This window comes from Haliotis rufescens, unplaced genomic scaffold (assembly GCF_023055435.1).
Source record: "Haliotis rufescens isolate VD_foot unplaced genomic scaffold, xgHalRufe1.0.p SCAF_25, whole genome shotgun sequence".
NCBI classification, from domain to species: domain Eukaryota; kingdom Metazoa; phylum Mollusca; class Gastropoda; order Lepetellida; family Haliotidae; genus Haliotis; species Haliotis rufescens.
In genome coordinates this window covers 6,498,321-6,516,343 of record NW_025963946.1, presented here as the reverse complement: position 1 = coordinate 6,516,343, position 18,023 = coordinate 6,498,321, and the positions used below count along the sequence as shown (strand labels likewise).

The 18,023-nt window shown below is 41.9% G+C and overlaps 1 pseudogene; it reads left to right on the top strand.

Annotated features, from left to right (window-relative positions):
- The first annotated feature begins 9,046 nt into the window (after nt 1-9,046).
- On the top strand, nt 9,047-15,436 carry LOC124150047 (annotated as a pseudogene).
- Nucleotides 15,437-18,023: the final 2,587 nt, after the last annotated feature.

The following is an 18,023-nucleotide window of genomic DNA, read 5'->3' as shown; positions in this document are numbered from 1 at the left end:
AATTGTCTAACATTTTGGTTTTACTGACGCCATTATCGATGTTATAGGACGTCATCAGTGTTACACATATTTTAATTAATTAGATATGAATGCGTGAAGGTTCTTTATGTGTATCAAGGTTGGTTTCCGCAAACGCGTCTGCATCAAACAAACCAATCACTGAAGGCGAGGTAAGGAGAAATGAGGACAGAACCTCTATAAACTACACCAATGGGATGGGTACCTTTGAGAGAAATTAGTATATGGCTGCTTCGTGTGTGTGTGTGTGTGTGTGTGTGTGTGTGTGTGTGTGTGTGTGTGTGTGTGTGTGTGTGTGTGTGTGTGTGTGTGTGTGTGTGTGTGTGTTCGTGTGTGTGTGTGTTCGTGTGTGTGTGTGTGTGTGCGTGTGTGTGTGCTAGTTCGGACGAATGACGATTTTATAGAGCAACTGAGATACCATGACGCAGTTTAACATGAATACCCTCCGCAGACACAATAAACTGACTCCGAGCCGACCAGTCCGTGTTTTAGTCCCTTAATGCCAAGCGCCAGACAGGGTAACAACAAGTACCATCTTTAAATGTCTTTGAGTGTGACGCAGCCGGGGATCGGACCGAAGGTCTTCCGCTGTCTTGGCGGACGCTCCACCACCAGACCACAGAGGCGATCCCCTGATGATGTAATACAACATTGAGTAAATGATTTGCATATTCAAATTTTGTCAAATGGCAAACGCAATGTCCAGATTTCGGTAAAATCATATTTGTTTTAAGTGGACTCGATTACAAATTCAAATGATAATAACACACCAAGAGTCTGTTAAAAGCCATTCCCCAATTAACATCAGAAATGATTGTGCAGTCAGTTGAGCAAGCCCATGGGTGTTTAATAAATATGCAGATATGTCAGCGTATTGCAGATCGATTTTCATGATGTTAATCACTGGATTGTCTGGTACAGACTACTTTAGCTACGGACCGTCGTCTTGCAGCTTGTAGATTGCTCATGATCAGTGCAGGGTAAAACAACAAACAACAATTTATTACGTGTTGACCTTGTGTCTGAGGATCAAAGGCACGCGAACGCACACACTCTCTCACACACACACATACACATAGATACACACAGACACACATACGCACATACACACACACACGCACGCGCGCGCACACACACACACACACACACTGACAAGAAACATAATTAACATTTGTGTTTGACTGTCGACACGATCAATGTTATAGTTAAGGTGTATCGCGGCTTGTGTACCATTTAGGGTTGCCCTTGTGTCTAACCCTCAATGTGTCGTGTCGCCCATAAATCGAAAGCATGAATACAACCATGCCAATAAATTAAACTCTTGCTTTGTGTGATAAGGATTCACAAAGCAACGATCAGCAGGTTTACTGTCTGAACATGTTTGGAACCTGCGAGCCTGATGATCTTAGCAACCATAAATGACGTAATATATTTCTCTGCTTGAACCAAAAGAGTTTCCTTTGATCGGGACTATCTTAAATCTGTATATCCCAGCTTAATCTGCTTTTATAAGTACTACTTCGCAGTAGTTAATGCAGACCACTTGTTAAGTATATCTCAGTAGTTGTTCCATAAATAAATGTTTGTCAGTTTGGTGAAGTGGTGTTTAAAGCCGCACTTAGCAGTATTAGCAAACATAAATGACGTAATTTATTTCTTTGCTTGAACCAAGTTTCCTTCGATCAGGACTATCTTAAATCTGTATTTCCGAGGTTATATGAGTTAGTCTGCTTTTATAAGTTATAGCCTACGTTTAAGCTCAGCAGTAGTGAATGCAGACCACTTGGGTGTATTTTCGCTAAGGGGTTGTCAAGTATGGCTCATTACATGTGGTTGTCGCATAAATAAATGTTTGTCAGTTTGGTGAAGGGTTCCTGTCTCAAATATCTTTTAAATTTGAAATTGAAATAATTGTTTTGTTATTTGTTAGTTTGGCCTCACTTAGCAGTATTCCGAGAGTATACTGAATATTAGTACTGTGTTACTGAATACTCCAGGCCCGGAAATGTGTAAATGACACAAGTCATGAGTTATTTCTGGATACTATGACGCCATGCTACAATGGCTGACGTCACATGCTTTCGAGGTAACTTAATTAACTCGCCTGGTAAGCAAAGTTCAGGACAAAACCGTTTTCCAAACTTCCAAATGCGAAAAAGATGATACTGTGAAAATAGTAATATGTGATCAAACAATGTGTTTTAACCAATCAGATTGCGGCACACAATCTCACTCATTTTACAATGCAAAATATTAAATTTAAAGTGTACCTTATGCTATCTGTTTCGTGGGATAATAGAGACTGGCTGTACTCTGGCGTTGATGTTGTACACTGACGCGCAAAAGAATAAAAAAAAATTGGTTCGAATCATGATGAGGTTATAAATGTTTCTGGTCTGAAAATATTCGCCCAAACGCTACATTGCTGTCTGGGCATGACATTACTGCATAATGTTTGTGCACTCTGTAGAACCCCACAAAACTTTAAATGCATGTTTTCGGACCCCACACAAAATGCACGAAATGTCACGTTTTTCTTTGGAAGAGCGAGAGGCAGAGAGCGAGTTATATGGCGCGAATGGGAGCGTCACAGACCAAACGCACGGTGTATGCACGTTTTCAGATTTACCAGTTGACAGGCAGAAATGGTGACAGGCCTAGAACAGGAAGACCGCAGGTAACAATCCAACAGGAAGAACGCTGGTAACAACCCAACAGGAAGACCGCAGGTTACAACAAAACAGGAAGACAGCAGCTAACAACCCAACAGGAAGACCGCTGATAAAGCCCCAACAGGAAGACCGCAGGTTACAACCCAAAAGGAAGACCGCTGATAAAGCCCCAACAGGAAGACCGCAGGTTACAACCCAACAGGAGGACCACAGGTTACCACCCAACAGGAAGACCGCAGGTAACAACCGAACAGGAAGACCACAGCTACAACCCAACAGGAAGACCGCAGGTAACAACCGAACAGGAAGACCACAGCTACAACCCAACAGGAAGACCGCAGGTTACAACCCAACAGAAAGACAGCTGGTAACAACCCAACAGGAAGACCACAGGTTACAACCAAACAGGAAGACAGCTGGTAACAGCCCAACAGGAAGCCCGTTTGTAACAACCCAACAGTAGGACCGCAGGTTACAACACAACAGGAAGACCGCTGGTAAAATCCCAACAGGAAGCCCGCTGGTAACAACCCAACAGGAAAACCGCAGGTAACAATCCAACAGGAAGACCGCGGTTTACAACCCAACAGAAAATCCGCAGGTTACACCCCAACATGAAGACCGCGGGTTACAACAAAACAGGAAGACCACATAGAGCAACCCAAAAGGAAGACCGCAAGTTAGAATCCAACAGGAAGACCGCAGGTGACAACCCAACAGGAAGACCATAGGATACCACCCAACAGGAAGACCGCAACTAACAACCGAACAGGAAGACCGCAGGTTACAACCCAACAGGAAAAAAACGGGTAAGAACCCAACAGGAAGACCACAGGTTACCACCCAACAGGAAGACCGCAGGTTACAACCCAACAGAAAGACAGCTGGTAACAACCCAACAGGAAGACCGCAGGTTACAACCCAACATAAAGACAGCTGGTAACAACCCAACAGGAAGATCGCAGGTTACAACCCAACAGAAAGACAGCTGGTAACAACCCAACAGTAGGACCGCAGGTTACAACACAACAGGAAGACCGCTGGTAACATCCCAACAGGAAGATCGCAGGTTACAAACCCAACAGGAAGACCGCTGGTAACAACCCAACAGGAAGACCGCAGGTTACAACTAAACAGGAAGCCCGCTTGTAACAACCCAACAGTAGGACCGCAGGTTACAACCCAACAGAAAGACCGCTGGTAACAACCTAACAGGAAGACCACAGGTTACAACCAAACAGGAAGCCCGCTTGTAACAACCCAACAGTAGGACCACAGGCTACAACCTAACAGGAAGACTGCTCGTAACAAGCCAACATGAAGACAGCAGCTAACAACCCGACAGGAAGACCGCTGATAAAGCCCCAACAGGAAGACCGCAGGTTACAACCAAACAGGAAGTCCGCTGGTAACAGCCCAACAGGAAGCCCGTTTGTAACAACCCGACAGTAGGACCGCAGGTTACAACACAACAGGAAGACCGCTGGTAAAATTACAACAGGAAGCCCGCTGGTTACAACCCAACAGGAAAACCGCAGGTAACAATCCAACAGGAAGACCGCGGTTTACAACCCAACAGAAAATCCGCAGGTTACACCCCAACAGGAAGACCGCAGGTAACCACCCAACAGGAAGACCACAGGCTACAACCTAACAGGAAGACTGCTCGTAACAAGCCAACATGAAGACCGCGGGTTACAACCGAACAGGAAGACCACATAGAGCAACCCAACAGGAAGACCGAAGTTAGAATCCAACAGGAAGACCGTTGGTAACAACCCAACAGGAAGACCGTAGGTAACAACACAACAGGAAGACCACAGAATACAACCCAAGAGGAAGACCACAGGTTACAAACCCACAGGAAGCCCGCTGGTAACAACCCAACAGGAAGATCGCAGGTTACAAACCCACAGGAAGCCCGCTGGTAACAACCCAACAGGAAGATCGCAGGTTACAAACCCACAGGAAGCCCGCTGGTAACCACCCAACAGGAAGACCGCAGGTTACAACCAAACAGGAAGCCCGCTTGTAACAACCCAACAGTAGGACCGCAGGTTACAACCCAACAGGAAGCCCGCTGGTAACAGCCTAACAGGAAGACCACAGGTTACAACCAAACAGGAAGCCCGCTGGTAACAACCCAACAGTAGGACCGCAGGTTACAACACAACAGGAAGATCGCTGGTAACATCCAAACAGGAAGCCCGCTGGTAACAACCCAACAGAAAAACTGCAGGTTACAACCCAACAGGAAAACCGCCGGTAACAACACAACAGGAAGACAGCAGGTTCAAACAAAGCAGAAAGACCGCAGATAACAACCCAACAGAAAGACCGCAGGTTAAAACAAAGCTGGAAGACCGCAGGTTACAACCCAACAGGAAGACCGCGAGTTACAACAAAACAGGAGGACCACAGGTTACAACTAAACAGGAAGACCACAAGTTACAACCCAATAGGAAGACCGCAGGTTACAACCCAACAGGAAGACTGCAGGTAACAATCCAACAGGAAGACCGCTGCTAACAACCCAACAGGAAGACCGCGAGTTACAACCCAACAGGATCATAACTGGTGGCCGAAACGCACAAAGGTATTGAGACGAGCTTCTTCAACCGCAGGTATTACCATTCCTACGTGGACAGCCGCAGGAACCATTCTGCAACAAGACAATGCCAGGCCACACACTGCTCGAATTGTTCAGGATTACCTCTCCAACCACAATGTTCTGTCATGGCCGAACCACTCGGACAGACAACTTAGAAACCCTCAACACCAATTAGCCAACAGAAATCAGCTTGAACAAGCTCTTTTAGAGCAAAGGCGCAGTATGCCCAAATGACGTCATCGGGAGACTGACGACATCCGTACGACGACGTGTATTGGCATGCATTGACACACACGATATTCAGCACTAGAAAATCCCTAAAAGAACATTTTGAGCTCTACAATAAATTTGGTGACAATGCTTGCCGTAAAAGGCGACTAACGGGATCGGGTGGTCAGACTCGCTGACTTGGTTGATGCATGTCATCAATCCCAATTGCATGGATCGATGCTCATGATATTAATCACTGGATTGTCTGGTCCAGACTCGATTATTTACAGACCGCCGTCATATAGCTGGAATATTGCTGAGTGCGGCGTTAAAAAACAAACCAATCAACTACAATAAATTTGTTATTTCAATGTGTTGTTGTCTTTAGCCTAATGTTCAAACCTTATTTGTTTGGTTTACTGTTTGCATAATGCGATATCATGCAACATTAAATATTCTAATATACTGGTTTTTATAACTATACTTGTCTTTGATTTTTTGCTACTGGCATTTGAAATTTTGCCCGTCAGTGTATTTTTGTGACAAAATCAAATTGAACCCCGTCGAGACCCGGGGTAAAATGGGTCCCCACCAACCCATGAATGTTAAGATAACCGATCGTGCAGTCGACTAAACAGGAAACTCAGAGTGCAGAAGGTCGTACATTTCATTGTAAAAACTCACATGCCAAGAAGGCCCTGTTGTGGCGGCACAACTGGTGTGCACATGTTGGCTTACACTGCGTTTGTCAAGAAGGAAAGTAGTGGAGACAGACCCTTGATGTACTGACAATGGTTTCACTTCTAGTGTGCACCTGTTTGCTTATACTGCGTTTGTCAAGAAGGAAAGTAGTGGAGACAGACACTTGATGTACTGACAATGCTGTTACTTCTGATAAAGTTTAATCAACCATAATGTCGTTGTTTAAATGTGCGATGACGAAATGTTGTTAATTAAGCATAAGATCGTGCTGCAGCCGCCTTGACACTCACTCACTCACTGTATACTTTTTATAATTGTACGTAGCATCGGGAAGGGAACATGAGAGCACTTAAGGGGATAGGGGATCCCCCCCCCCCCCCCCCCCCCCCCCCCCCCACACACACACACACACACACACCTACAACCTATGACGGCCGTAAGAGGTGATTACATTGGTCGCCGTTGATCGTTACTCATAATAGTAATCACAGGATTGCCTCGTTGTTTAGTTTCAGACCGCCGCCATATAGCTTGCGTATTCCATCTTGCGCACGCCCTTCCCACAGAAATGTGGTGTGCACCTTTACCTAAACAGATAGGGAGGACGCTTTGTACATTAAATTAAAAATATGATACCTATGAAAGACAGTTCTCGTAGTTTAATAAACAGTGGAAAGGAAACTGGTAATAGTGTTATCAACATAATCCTTGTCACAGCTTGACAAACAGAGCAAAGCCAAACAAATGAAACATAGTTATGTTGATGGTGCAATATCATGCAATATCATGACTTTATCAAATGTCTTCCAAACAATATCACAAATTCACAACAAAAACACGTCAATCACAGTAGAGACATAAACAATACAAAATTGATATCTGTCTGCATGTGCACCTTGAATTAGGCAAATCAAACGGGATACACGTTTTAATCACTAAAAGACTGTCCAAGTCTAGCGCTCTTGTGCTTTGTGGTGATATGTATTATCAGATAGGACAAGCTTGTAGGAACAAGCCTCGGAAATGCTTTCGCGGAAACTGTTTATGTTATTGACAGCCATATGTGTCGTTTGTATGTTCTTATTCATATCCACCTATCCATCATCTGGAATGTTATATCCAAGGAATCATGACATACGGACGCAGTGAGTTTCAGAAATATCCCTTTTCTCTTCTTCTTTTCATGCGTACAGCCATCATTACTGTGCTATGCAATGATTATGATTCGAACGTGATTCTTGTATCCTCTCATGTGAACGCCTAGTTTTTAGCATATACGTGAAAAATTACTGTGTTTTTAAATCCCTCGGCTGAATTTCATTTATGTCATTGTTGATAAATTTGGATGACTCTCATGAAGTTAACCATGCAATATTTTACATTTTGACCTCCAGCTTTTGAACTTCGACCACACAGGAAAATGAAACATCGTATCTTTTGTTTAAAAGTTAAACGGTATTGGGTTGTGAGTCATGTATTTGGTCTTGTGATGTATTGTTATGCCAAAATATGTTTGATAAAATTTGACTTTAAATATAACTTTGCATTCATGGTGACCTGACCTCCGAATTCTGTTCGTCTCCAATTGACTGTCATTGGCACAACCAGACTGACCTTTAATTTGGTAGAGATTTATAGCTTTACGTGGCAAATTTGCTAGAGTATACCACCCCTTTAACCTCGGTCTTTGCGGCTTGGAGATCCGCTGTCCTTGTTGACGATTCATGGGGGATGGGGAAAAGGGATGCTGAATCATTTTTCCTGGCTTCCCAACACCCTGGTATAGAGAAGATATATTGAGCCTATCAATTCAACTGACGGAAATACCTTCAGTCACTAAAAAGTGTCTCGTGATATCACCCTATTATCCTAGACAGTTTAGAACTATATAATGATCTTTCTACTGGCCAATGTGACATCGTTTTTTGCCAGTTACCAAGTCATGATGGCATAATAGGTAATTTACACAAGAAGTTCAGGCACAGTTAGTTCCGATGATCCCCAGTGAGGTGTCCTAGCTTTGGTACCTGGTGGCCAATATCCCGTGTTTTAAACTGTATAAATGATATTGTTATGCCAAAATATGTTTGATAAAATTTGACTTCAAATATAACTTTGCATTCATGACTCACTTGTGGATTTATAAACTTGGCCTCAGAGCTATTTGGCGGAACTAATGCTGATGCAACGTTAAATTGTAACTAACTCACTCACTCACTCACTCACATTTTGGCTTTCCTTTGACCTGACACAGTGCAGTAATGTCTTCAAACTGACATTGACATTACACACAATCATGACATATGATAGGTGATGAGTTATGATTAGAGTCGGTTATAACTGTTGATTCTATTTAACTTGAACGAAGCTGAAATGCCCTGATCTTTTAGTCATTTTTCAATAAGTGACCTCGAGTGATATCTACCATATACGGAGTTCATCGTTGATGCGATCGAGACCCCATCCTTAGAGATCCCGCATATTTAGTTTCGTTTAATCTTTTTTCACACCAAGTTCGTACTGCGGTACCTCCCATTAAATGTCATCTAATCATATGTCAGAAAAACAAGGTGTATTGAGTATGAAATTTATCACAACCGCGCGGTTGGGAAATTACCAACTGCAGAGGCTTAAATTTAACCAACACATTCAGCAGTTCCTGTACAGTGGGCTGCCTCGTTATCAGTTAAACAGCAACGTGAAGTGTTTGAAAACCACTAGATACCTTATCTCCAAGGCGTCTTTTCCGGCCTATTGCGATAAGGTTTTTTCTACATGCAGTGCATATAAACAAAAGCTCATATCGCCAAATGAAGGTCTTTGTGATTGTACGCTGGCGTTACAAAGACCTATCCGCTCATGTGACTTTAGATAAACAACCGGACACCGGGTAAGAATATTAGTCTCTAGGAAACTATCCTTGACGGGTGGTCAGGTTCTGTGACCTGCTTTACAGGTCATCGTATCCAACTTGCATGGATCGATGTTCATGTGAATTACTAGATTGTCTGGTACAGACTCGCCATGTAGCTGAAATATTGCGTTCGAAGTTAAACCATAAACGAACAAAACAAACAAGCTAAAGAAACAACCCTGTGCATACCAAATTGAGACATAGTGATTTTTGTATTTCAGGTATTGAGTGAGTGAGTGAGTGACCGAGTGAGTGAGTGAGTGAGTGAGTGAGTGAGTGAGTGTGTGAGTGAGTGAGTGAGTGAGTGAGTGAGTGTGAATGAGTGAGTGAGTGTGAATGAATGAGTGAGTGAGTGAGTGAGTGAGTGAGTGAGTGAGTGAGTGGGTGACCGAGTGAGTGAGTGAGTGAGTGAGTGAGTGTGTGAGTGTGACTGAGTGAGTGAGTGAGTGAGCGTGTGAGAGTGAGTGAGTGAGCGAGTGAGTGAGTGAGTGAGTGAGTGTGTGAGTGAGTGAGTGAGTGAGCGTGTGAGAGTGAGTTAGTGAGTGAGTGAGTGAGTGAGTGAGTGAGCGTGTGAGAGTGAGTGAGTGAGTGTGTGAGTGAGTGAGTGAGTGAGTGAGTGAGTGAGTGAGTGAGTGTGTGAGTGAGTGAGTGAGTGAGTGAGTGTGTGAGTGAGTGAGTGAGTGAGTGAGTGAGTGAGTGAGTGAGTGAGTGAGTGAGTGAGTGTGTGAGTGAGTGAGTGAGTGAGTGAGTGAGTGAGTGTGAGAGTGAGTGAGTGAGTGAGTGTGAGAGTGAGTGAGTTACAATTTAACGTTGCATCAGCATTAGTTCCGCCATATAGCTCCGAGGCCAAGTTTATAAATCCACAAGTGAGTCATGAATGCAAAGTAATATTTAAAGTCAAATTTTATCAAACATATTTTGGCATATTGGCCACCAGGTACCAAAGCTAGGACACCTCGCTGGGGATCATCGGAACTAACTGTGCCTGAGCTTCTTGTGTGAATTACCTATTATGCCATCATGACTTGGTAACTGGCAAAAAACGATGTCACATTGGCCAGTAGAAAGATCATTATATAGTTCTAAACTGTCTAGGATAAAAGGGTGATATCACGAGACACTTTTAAGTGACTGAAGGTATTTCCGTCAGTTGAATTGATAGGCTCAATATATCTTCTCTATACCAGGGTGTTGGGAAGCCAGGAAAAATGATTCAGCATCCCTTTTCCCCATCCCCCATGAATCGTCAACAAGGACAGCGGATCTCCAAGCCGCAAAGACCGAGGTTAAAGGGGTGGTATACTCTAGCAAATTTGCCACGTAAAGCTATACATCTCTACCAAATTAAAGGTCAGTCTGGTTGTGCCAATGACAGTCAATTGGAGACGAACAGAATTCGGAGGTCAGGTCACCATATTGGCCACCGCCTTCTGGGCACAGGGCTCTTAGCAAGTTTATACATGACATGACCAGCTATTGATGATACCGGCGTTTAATAACAGTTAGGGTCTAAGTTGTGTGTAGGACTACGGTATTGACGATGATTCCAGCTGCTGTGAAAATGACTTTCATTCAATTGTGCATATTTATTTATCTGTCGTATCTGTGAAATGCATGTTTAAGATTGGTGATAGGGTATCAATGTACAGTGCACAGGTCGCAAATAAGGAATAGTTTAGCAACATTGGTTTCCGGAGAAGAGTAGTGTTGGTGACCATTTTTTATTCCGTTATTACTTGTTTTTATCTCAATGTGTATTTGGGTTCAGGTGAATATTGTCGCTTATGTTATTTCATTATCACATCGTTCATTATTTCATTTTCAGGTCAGTTAGTTTTATCTGAGATTGTATATTCATTACTCCTGATAAAGTGTCATGCTTAAATATGTAGTCAGCAGTTAAATATGTGAAAATGACAGCCAGTGGCTGTCAGCATTGATATTCAAATATCTCCAGCATTAAATATAAGGCAAATCAAAGACTAAACTAAAGATTGACGAAACTAACTAAACTAACATGAATTGAACAAAATGTAATGTCATCAGCTTAGGTCCCCCAGTCTGTCAATTTCAGAGCAGAAGCAGAGCCAAATATTTTTCTAAGACCATGGTCAAAGATAGGTCAAACTTTGAAATATCATTCAAAATCATGAATATTGCAACAAACTTAACAAGCGAGTGACCTAACAATCTGCCATGAACACTTATGTTTGTCTTGATTGTCATTGTTACAGCAAAACGGACCAACTTCTCTTCAATAACAGATCAATTAAAGCCAAGAAATGGATGGTTGTCACAACGATCTCAAACCCAACTCCTGATATCAAGTTCCTGAGTAAAATTCCCGGATGGACCGTGGTAGTGGTTGGGGACACAAATACTCCCAACGACTGGCGGTGAGTAGGATCATTCCTTGACGATACTATATGCGTAAGATCTCAGGAATGCCAATGCTAATTCTTATCAACGCTCATTTCCACGAGGAAATGCTTCTGTCAGTCCCCATTCCACAAAGAAACCATAGCACTAGGGCGATCGTAACTCTCATATTTACGACAGTCGGATAGTTGAAAATGATTTGAAGAACTTTTATAATGTATATTTTAAGTATGATGTCTACAAGTTCGAATGTATATGTCTATACAAAATCACTAATTTTGGAGTCGAAACCACAATTACGCGGCAAATACATGCATACGTTTTGTTTGAAATACGTGCTAGCATGTGTTTTGTTCGTTCTGAACAAATATATGTGAACTATTTTTCCGTGTTATTATAATATCTGCATTATGGAACATGCCACGTTTTCTTACAGGCTACCAAACTGCATCTTCCTCAGTCTAGAAGAACAGAAAAGCTTTAAATCCGAGTCAGTGCCATTGCTCCCTACCAACAGCTATGCCAGGAAGAACGTGGGATATTTGTTTGCCATTGCTCATGGCGCTGAAGTCATATATGAAACAGATGATGACAACCGACCACTTGACTTACTTCAAACATTTGTCCTTGATTCATCAGTGTGGGGACTTCTGTATGCGTGAAAAGGGCTCTTCAATCCTTATCACCATTTTGGACAACCAACACTGTGGCCAAGAGGATACCCTCTTAGTTCTGTTGGAGAAAATATATCTACGGAATATATACTGAATCACTGGAAAACGCCATCTATTCAGCAGGGTGTGGTCAATGGTGACCCGGATATGGATGCCATTTTCAGACTGACTCGAAAACAAACTCATTCTCAGCTAAATGTGACCTTTGATGACCGAGCTCCACCAGCAATTGTTCCAGCTGGGGTGTTCTCACCCTTTAATTTCCAGAATACCCTTTTCCTGTATGATGCATTATGGGCACTACTGATTCCAACTACAACAACGTTCCGAGTGTGTGACATCTGGAGAGGCTACTGGGCTCAGAGACTTCTGTGGGAGATGGGAGGAAACTTAGGATTCTTCCCACCAAATGCTTTCCAGAAGAGGAACTCCCACTCCTATATGAAAGATGCTGTGGATGAGAAGGACCTATATTTCCAAACTGAACGTCTTCTAGAGTTTCTGCGTCATTGGAGATGTGAACCAGAGAAATCTTTTTTTACTTGTATGGAGAAACTCTCCACTGACATGGCTCATGATGGCTTCTGGGAGGACCCTGATAGAAAGTTGACAGCACGCTGGATCAAGGACCTGAGGACTATTGGGTACAAGGAACCAGGACGGATTCCTTATGGGTCACACAAAGAAGGTTCTGAGTTTATGAAGGAACTCATATTGCCAAATCAAGTACGAATTACGGACAAAATGGTCAATGTCACTTTCTGGGCAGCTGAGCAGATAGCTCCATTGAACTCATTTGCTCAGAGTGAAAACCCTAAAATGTTGTCACATGTGAGCAAGATAGCATCATATTGCAAAAATACTTCTGTAAACTGGTTGGCGATAGATTATGCAAAAAGGACCCAATCATATCAAAACATCCTTCTCATTGTAGTATTTGGTAATCCTTTTTACAAAAATATTCCTTTCCTAGAAACTATGTACATCATGTACTTCCCACATACTGTATACTGTGGTCCCAGGAAAGACCTGTTTGATAATCAGACTGCTAGCTTACTCAAACCCGTGTCCTTCATAGAACTTGAAGTGGGTGGCGGTTGGTTTGCCCACAACTGTCTGATAAAAGCAATAGAAATGCACTACAATGTGGATGGATATCTCTGCATTGGTGATGATGCTTTGTTGAATGTATGGAATCTTCATAACCTCCCTTTCGATAAATTGTGGCTTTTTGATGCCACAGTTTTTCAACAGTCTGTAAAGCCAAATTGGCCCTGGATTCTAAATCCCAAAGTTGGACTGAATGTCTATCAGGCAGCAATCAATGCATCAAACGTTCTCGACAAACAACGATATGAAACTTTTACAAGAATGCTTGAGAAAAACACAGGGAAAAACGATGGATTCTATGGTGCTGTTTCAGATATTGCATATGTTCCTAAAAGATATAAAAATGATGTTATATATTTCATGAACCATTTTTCAAAATTCGACTTATTCGTTGAGATAATTTTTCCGACGGTGTTTGGTGGTATAGAAAAGTGGGAGAATGTAATTAAACTGAGGGGTACATATTTGTGGTATGGTGGGGAAAGGGACCACATAGAACAGTATTTCAACAAGAGTTCCATATTTATCCATCCCGTTAAATTGTCGAAAGAAATATATTCACCCAAAGGAAAGATTTTTTTCTGTGAAACTTTCTTTCCTTTAATTTTGTCTCATGGATGAATGAAATGATAGTATGTTGTGGAATGCAAGATGTAAAAGAAGCATAATATGAATAAAATCAACAAATGTAGTTTAAAACCAAATTGATACTTGATTTAAAACACAATAAAGTATTAAGTGAAATGAAAATAAACCCATTTTTTATGTAATTATTTTTTTATAGACATCCTGAAAAAAAAAAAATTCTGAAAAAGAAACAATTATTCTCGGCTCCTTCTTTCGTACAAAACAACTGCAAGTTTTTTTAAGCAGTGATCTAAAACATATCCTTCACGGATCGGAGTTCATTGATGGCCACGGTTATGTAATCTTGCCCCGTGGCTGCAAGTACGCAGTGATATATTTGTTTGTTGTTTAATGCCAGACTCAGCAATTTCAGCCATATGACGGCGGTCTGTAAATAATCGAGTCTGGACCATATGCATCGATCTACGCAATTGGTAAGCGAGCCTTTCCACCCGTCAAACAACAAACAAAACCTAATACACGTGATTTACGTGAACTATTGTTTTTTAGAGACTATGCATGAAGAAAATTGTATTTAAATGCAATCTACAACCAAAGGCAACATTTATAGGATCACGTTGAAAGTACCGAAATATCAAGTTGTTCACAAAAGTGTGTACACAAATATGTGGCAATAGTCAAATGTTATCAAAATGTGAAGTAATCGTTACATGTTACATCCTTGTTACATCTATATGTCTACTTTGTAAATATATCAAGACGAAGTTTTCACTTTTTAATTGTGGTGTGCTTTGTTTTGACTATCGCGTATGATAAAAAAATTATTCGACTGTTAATTCGTCTCTTCGTCTTTTGGATGATTTGAATTATTTGTGTTCTGCATTTTTACCAGTACTGCTTGAATGTGAAATGATGTTCTAGAATTATCTGCATATAATTGAAACATTTCTCATGCCAATGTTTTATTTCTTGAGGTTTGTAAATAATTGTGTGCTCTTCAGAACAATATGAACTAAGATATTGTGCGTTTAAGATTTTTGCAGTTATAACGACCTGCATGAACCTGAGTGTATGCGTGTGGCAGCTTGTACTAATCCGATTTAGCATTTAGTCTTACAGTGATAACTCACAAAGATCCAATGACTCAGATTAACGTGGATACCCTACGGAGACGCATTATTCGGACTCCAAGCCGGCCAGCCCTTGTTTTATCCCCATAATTTCGAATGCCAGACCGCGTCACAACTTACAAGTACCATCTTTTAACATCTTTAGTAGTGTAAACAATGGGGTTATGACGCGACCAATAGCTTTGAACCACCGATCTCCCCCTCTCCGAGAATACGCTGTAACCACGACCCCACGTAGGCTATCTCTTATCAACAGAATTACAGAAAGCATGTGAATGTAGAAAGTTTAATGTTCACTTCACCAAATACTGGGGGCACGGGTGGCCCAGTCGTCTAAGGCGCTGCGATTCACTGTGCAGAGTTGCGTCCCTTGGGCACGACAGAAACCTATGATTGTGGGTTCGAATCCCGTTATGCCCCGATTATGTTTCTAGGTTTGTCAGCACCATACCCATGCTCGTGGGTTTCACCGAAGTGGTAAACGTCTGAGACCTGCATCACTTCGGGCTTTCCTCCCACATTCAGCTGACACGCCGTGATATAACTGGAATACTGTTAAAAGCGGTGTTAAACCCAACTCACTCACTCACCAAATACTGTAACGTAAGATTGTAAAAGTATACGTACTAGTCCTAGGTGGGTGGGACTCTTGTGCATGTCTGTTTGAGTGGGCTGTGTGGATTGATGTAGTGTTCATTTTATTGCCTTACAGCTTTGCTCCTACCTTCATTTCCTATTTAGCGTGACAATAAAGCCAATCATATAATAAATGTGATTTAGTTTTTTTGTCTCCCCCCTTACAAGCCTAAATGCAGTGCTCACCGTTGCTGAGGATCCGAACATAGCAAGTGAATGTTGTTTTAGGCAACTATTTTACTGTTCAAGCTACATCACGGCTGACCCGTGAAGATCCGGGGTAGAATAGGTCTTCAGCAACCCATGTTTGCCGTAAAAGGCGACTATGCTCGTCGTAATAGGTGACTTGGTTGATGCATGTTATCGATCCCAATTGCCTGGATCGATGCTCATGATGTCAATCACTGGATTGTCTGGTCCAGACTCGATTATTTACAGACTGCCGTCATATAGCTGGACTATTTCTGAGTGCGGCGTTAAACAACAAACAAACAAACAAACAAACAAACAAACAAAACAAACATGGCAGAGGTGATGTGACTGCAAATTCATTTCTTACCCAAGTCTTCATTGAACCAATTTTTTTCTATACAAAATAACCCAGCCACAGATGACCTTTTACTAACTGTTGCAGAAATGAGTGATGGTAAAATAGACATAATCAAGCTACGACATTTCCTTCAATTTTCAATAACAAAAAAAACAACGTTTGTGCGGCGTTAAAAAAACAAACAAACGAGCAGTTATATCGGACTCGAGTGACACCCTTTCTGCATTCTCAACATTAGAACAAAGTGTTGAGTACTTCCAGTTTTTAGTTTGTCACTTGTGGTCTCGATAAACAAATGCTGACTATATTATAACTTTAGACGAGAAAGTATTATGGCTGTAGCTTACAATTAAAATACCTTTTAGAACTTTCTGTTTTCATTATGTGTTCAGTATCGAAATAAAAGCTGTCTGCCTATCACTTTTCAACTGAAAGAGATATAACTGACCCCAATTTATAGCAAAGCTGATACTTCTGGCTTTAAGTATATAGCTCACTCTTTCGGAAACATATGAACAAAACCAATCCCTCAAGCACAGTCAGCAAGGAAATTCCGTGTCTCTAGGTGAAAAAGTTACAAAGTTAATGGTTAATGGTTATGATTTTAATTCACATCCTCCTCATAATCATATCTTTATGGTAATGCAACGGTTCTATTTTACAGCAGACCCTCCGTCGATGTAAAGTCAGCGACGACACGTATCAAAAGGAAGTTTTCATTAAAATGTCTTACAAAACACCGGCCACGGTCTGTCGTCGATGCAGGATCGGGAACATAGAACAGCAGTGTTTTCACTTATATTACTGTTACTTCAAGCGGTTTCTAGTCCGAAATATATATGGAAAACCATATGACCTTTGACTTAAGACAAAGAATAAAACGTCACTGGTATCTGATGATGTTGTCATAACTGCGTTTGGGGGCGTCAAGGGACACTACCACAGTCGCGTGTTGCCGTTCCGTATCGTCATGGTCAGTTAAGTCATGACTCTGCAACTCGCCGGGTCAGGAGATGGTCGCAATGTCAAGTAGTGATGTGTCAGAATACCTACTCCTAGAACTCGTACTTAACATAAGAACGGGTCGCCGAAACAAAGGAGACAAATCGCGTCATGGGACGTCAGGGCGAAATTTATGGGCATCTGATGCCGGTTAAAAATTCCAAGTTTGGAAGCCAGCAGACCATTAGATCCTGAGATAGTTGCTGGTAAAAGCCTCTTTCAAAGTATATATCTACCCTTAAATCCTTGAACCCAGAGCCTTGTAGGCTTGGCGCCCTAAATATCCGTAAACGTGCTATCGTCTCACTAGATTGTGATCTACCATCTCTGGCTTGTCTGGACAAGTTTGATTGTTTTTAGGTCGTAATATGTTACATTCGAATCCCGACATAGGTACAATGTGTGAAGCCCATTTCTGATGTCCCCCGCCGTGACATTGCTGGAATATTGCTAAAAGCGGCGTAAAACCAAACTCACTCATTCACTCACACTAATATGTTACAGCTGTGTGTCGTTAAGCAACAAACATTATCTCTTTATGTGCTACGTGCTAGAGCAGGACGTACTTACCATTCTCGCTTGGTGTCATCACTGATTTTCAGTGATCCATTCATATACGTTTCACCAGTTTTGCCTTTTATGCCCTGTATCATTGTGTATGTGGTTTAACCCATTGACTATCCTACACGACATGAACAACACACAGGCCTCGCATCACTTCCAACAACGTCAGTCAAGGAGAGCAGAATGGTGGGTGACCGTGGTTGCTCCTGAGAGTTTCTGGAGCTTCGGTCCTGCTTAAGCAAATGTTAAATGAGGGGTCTCCT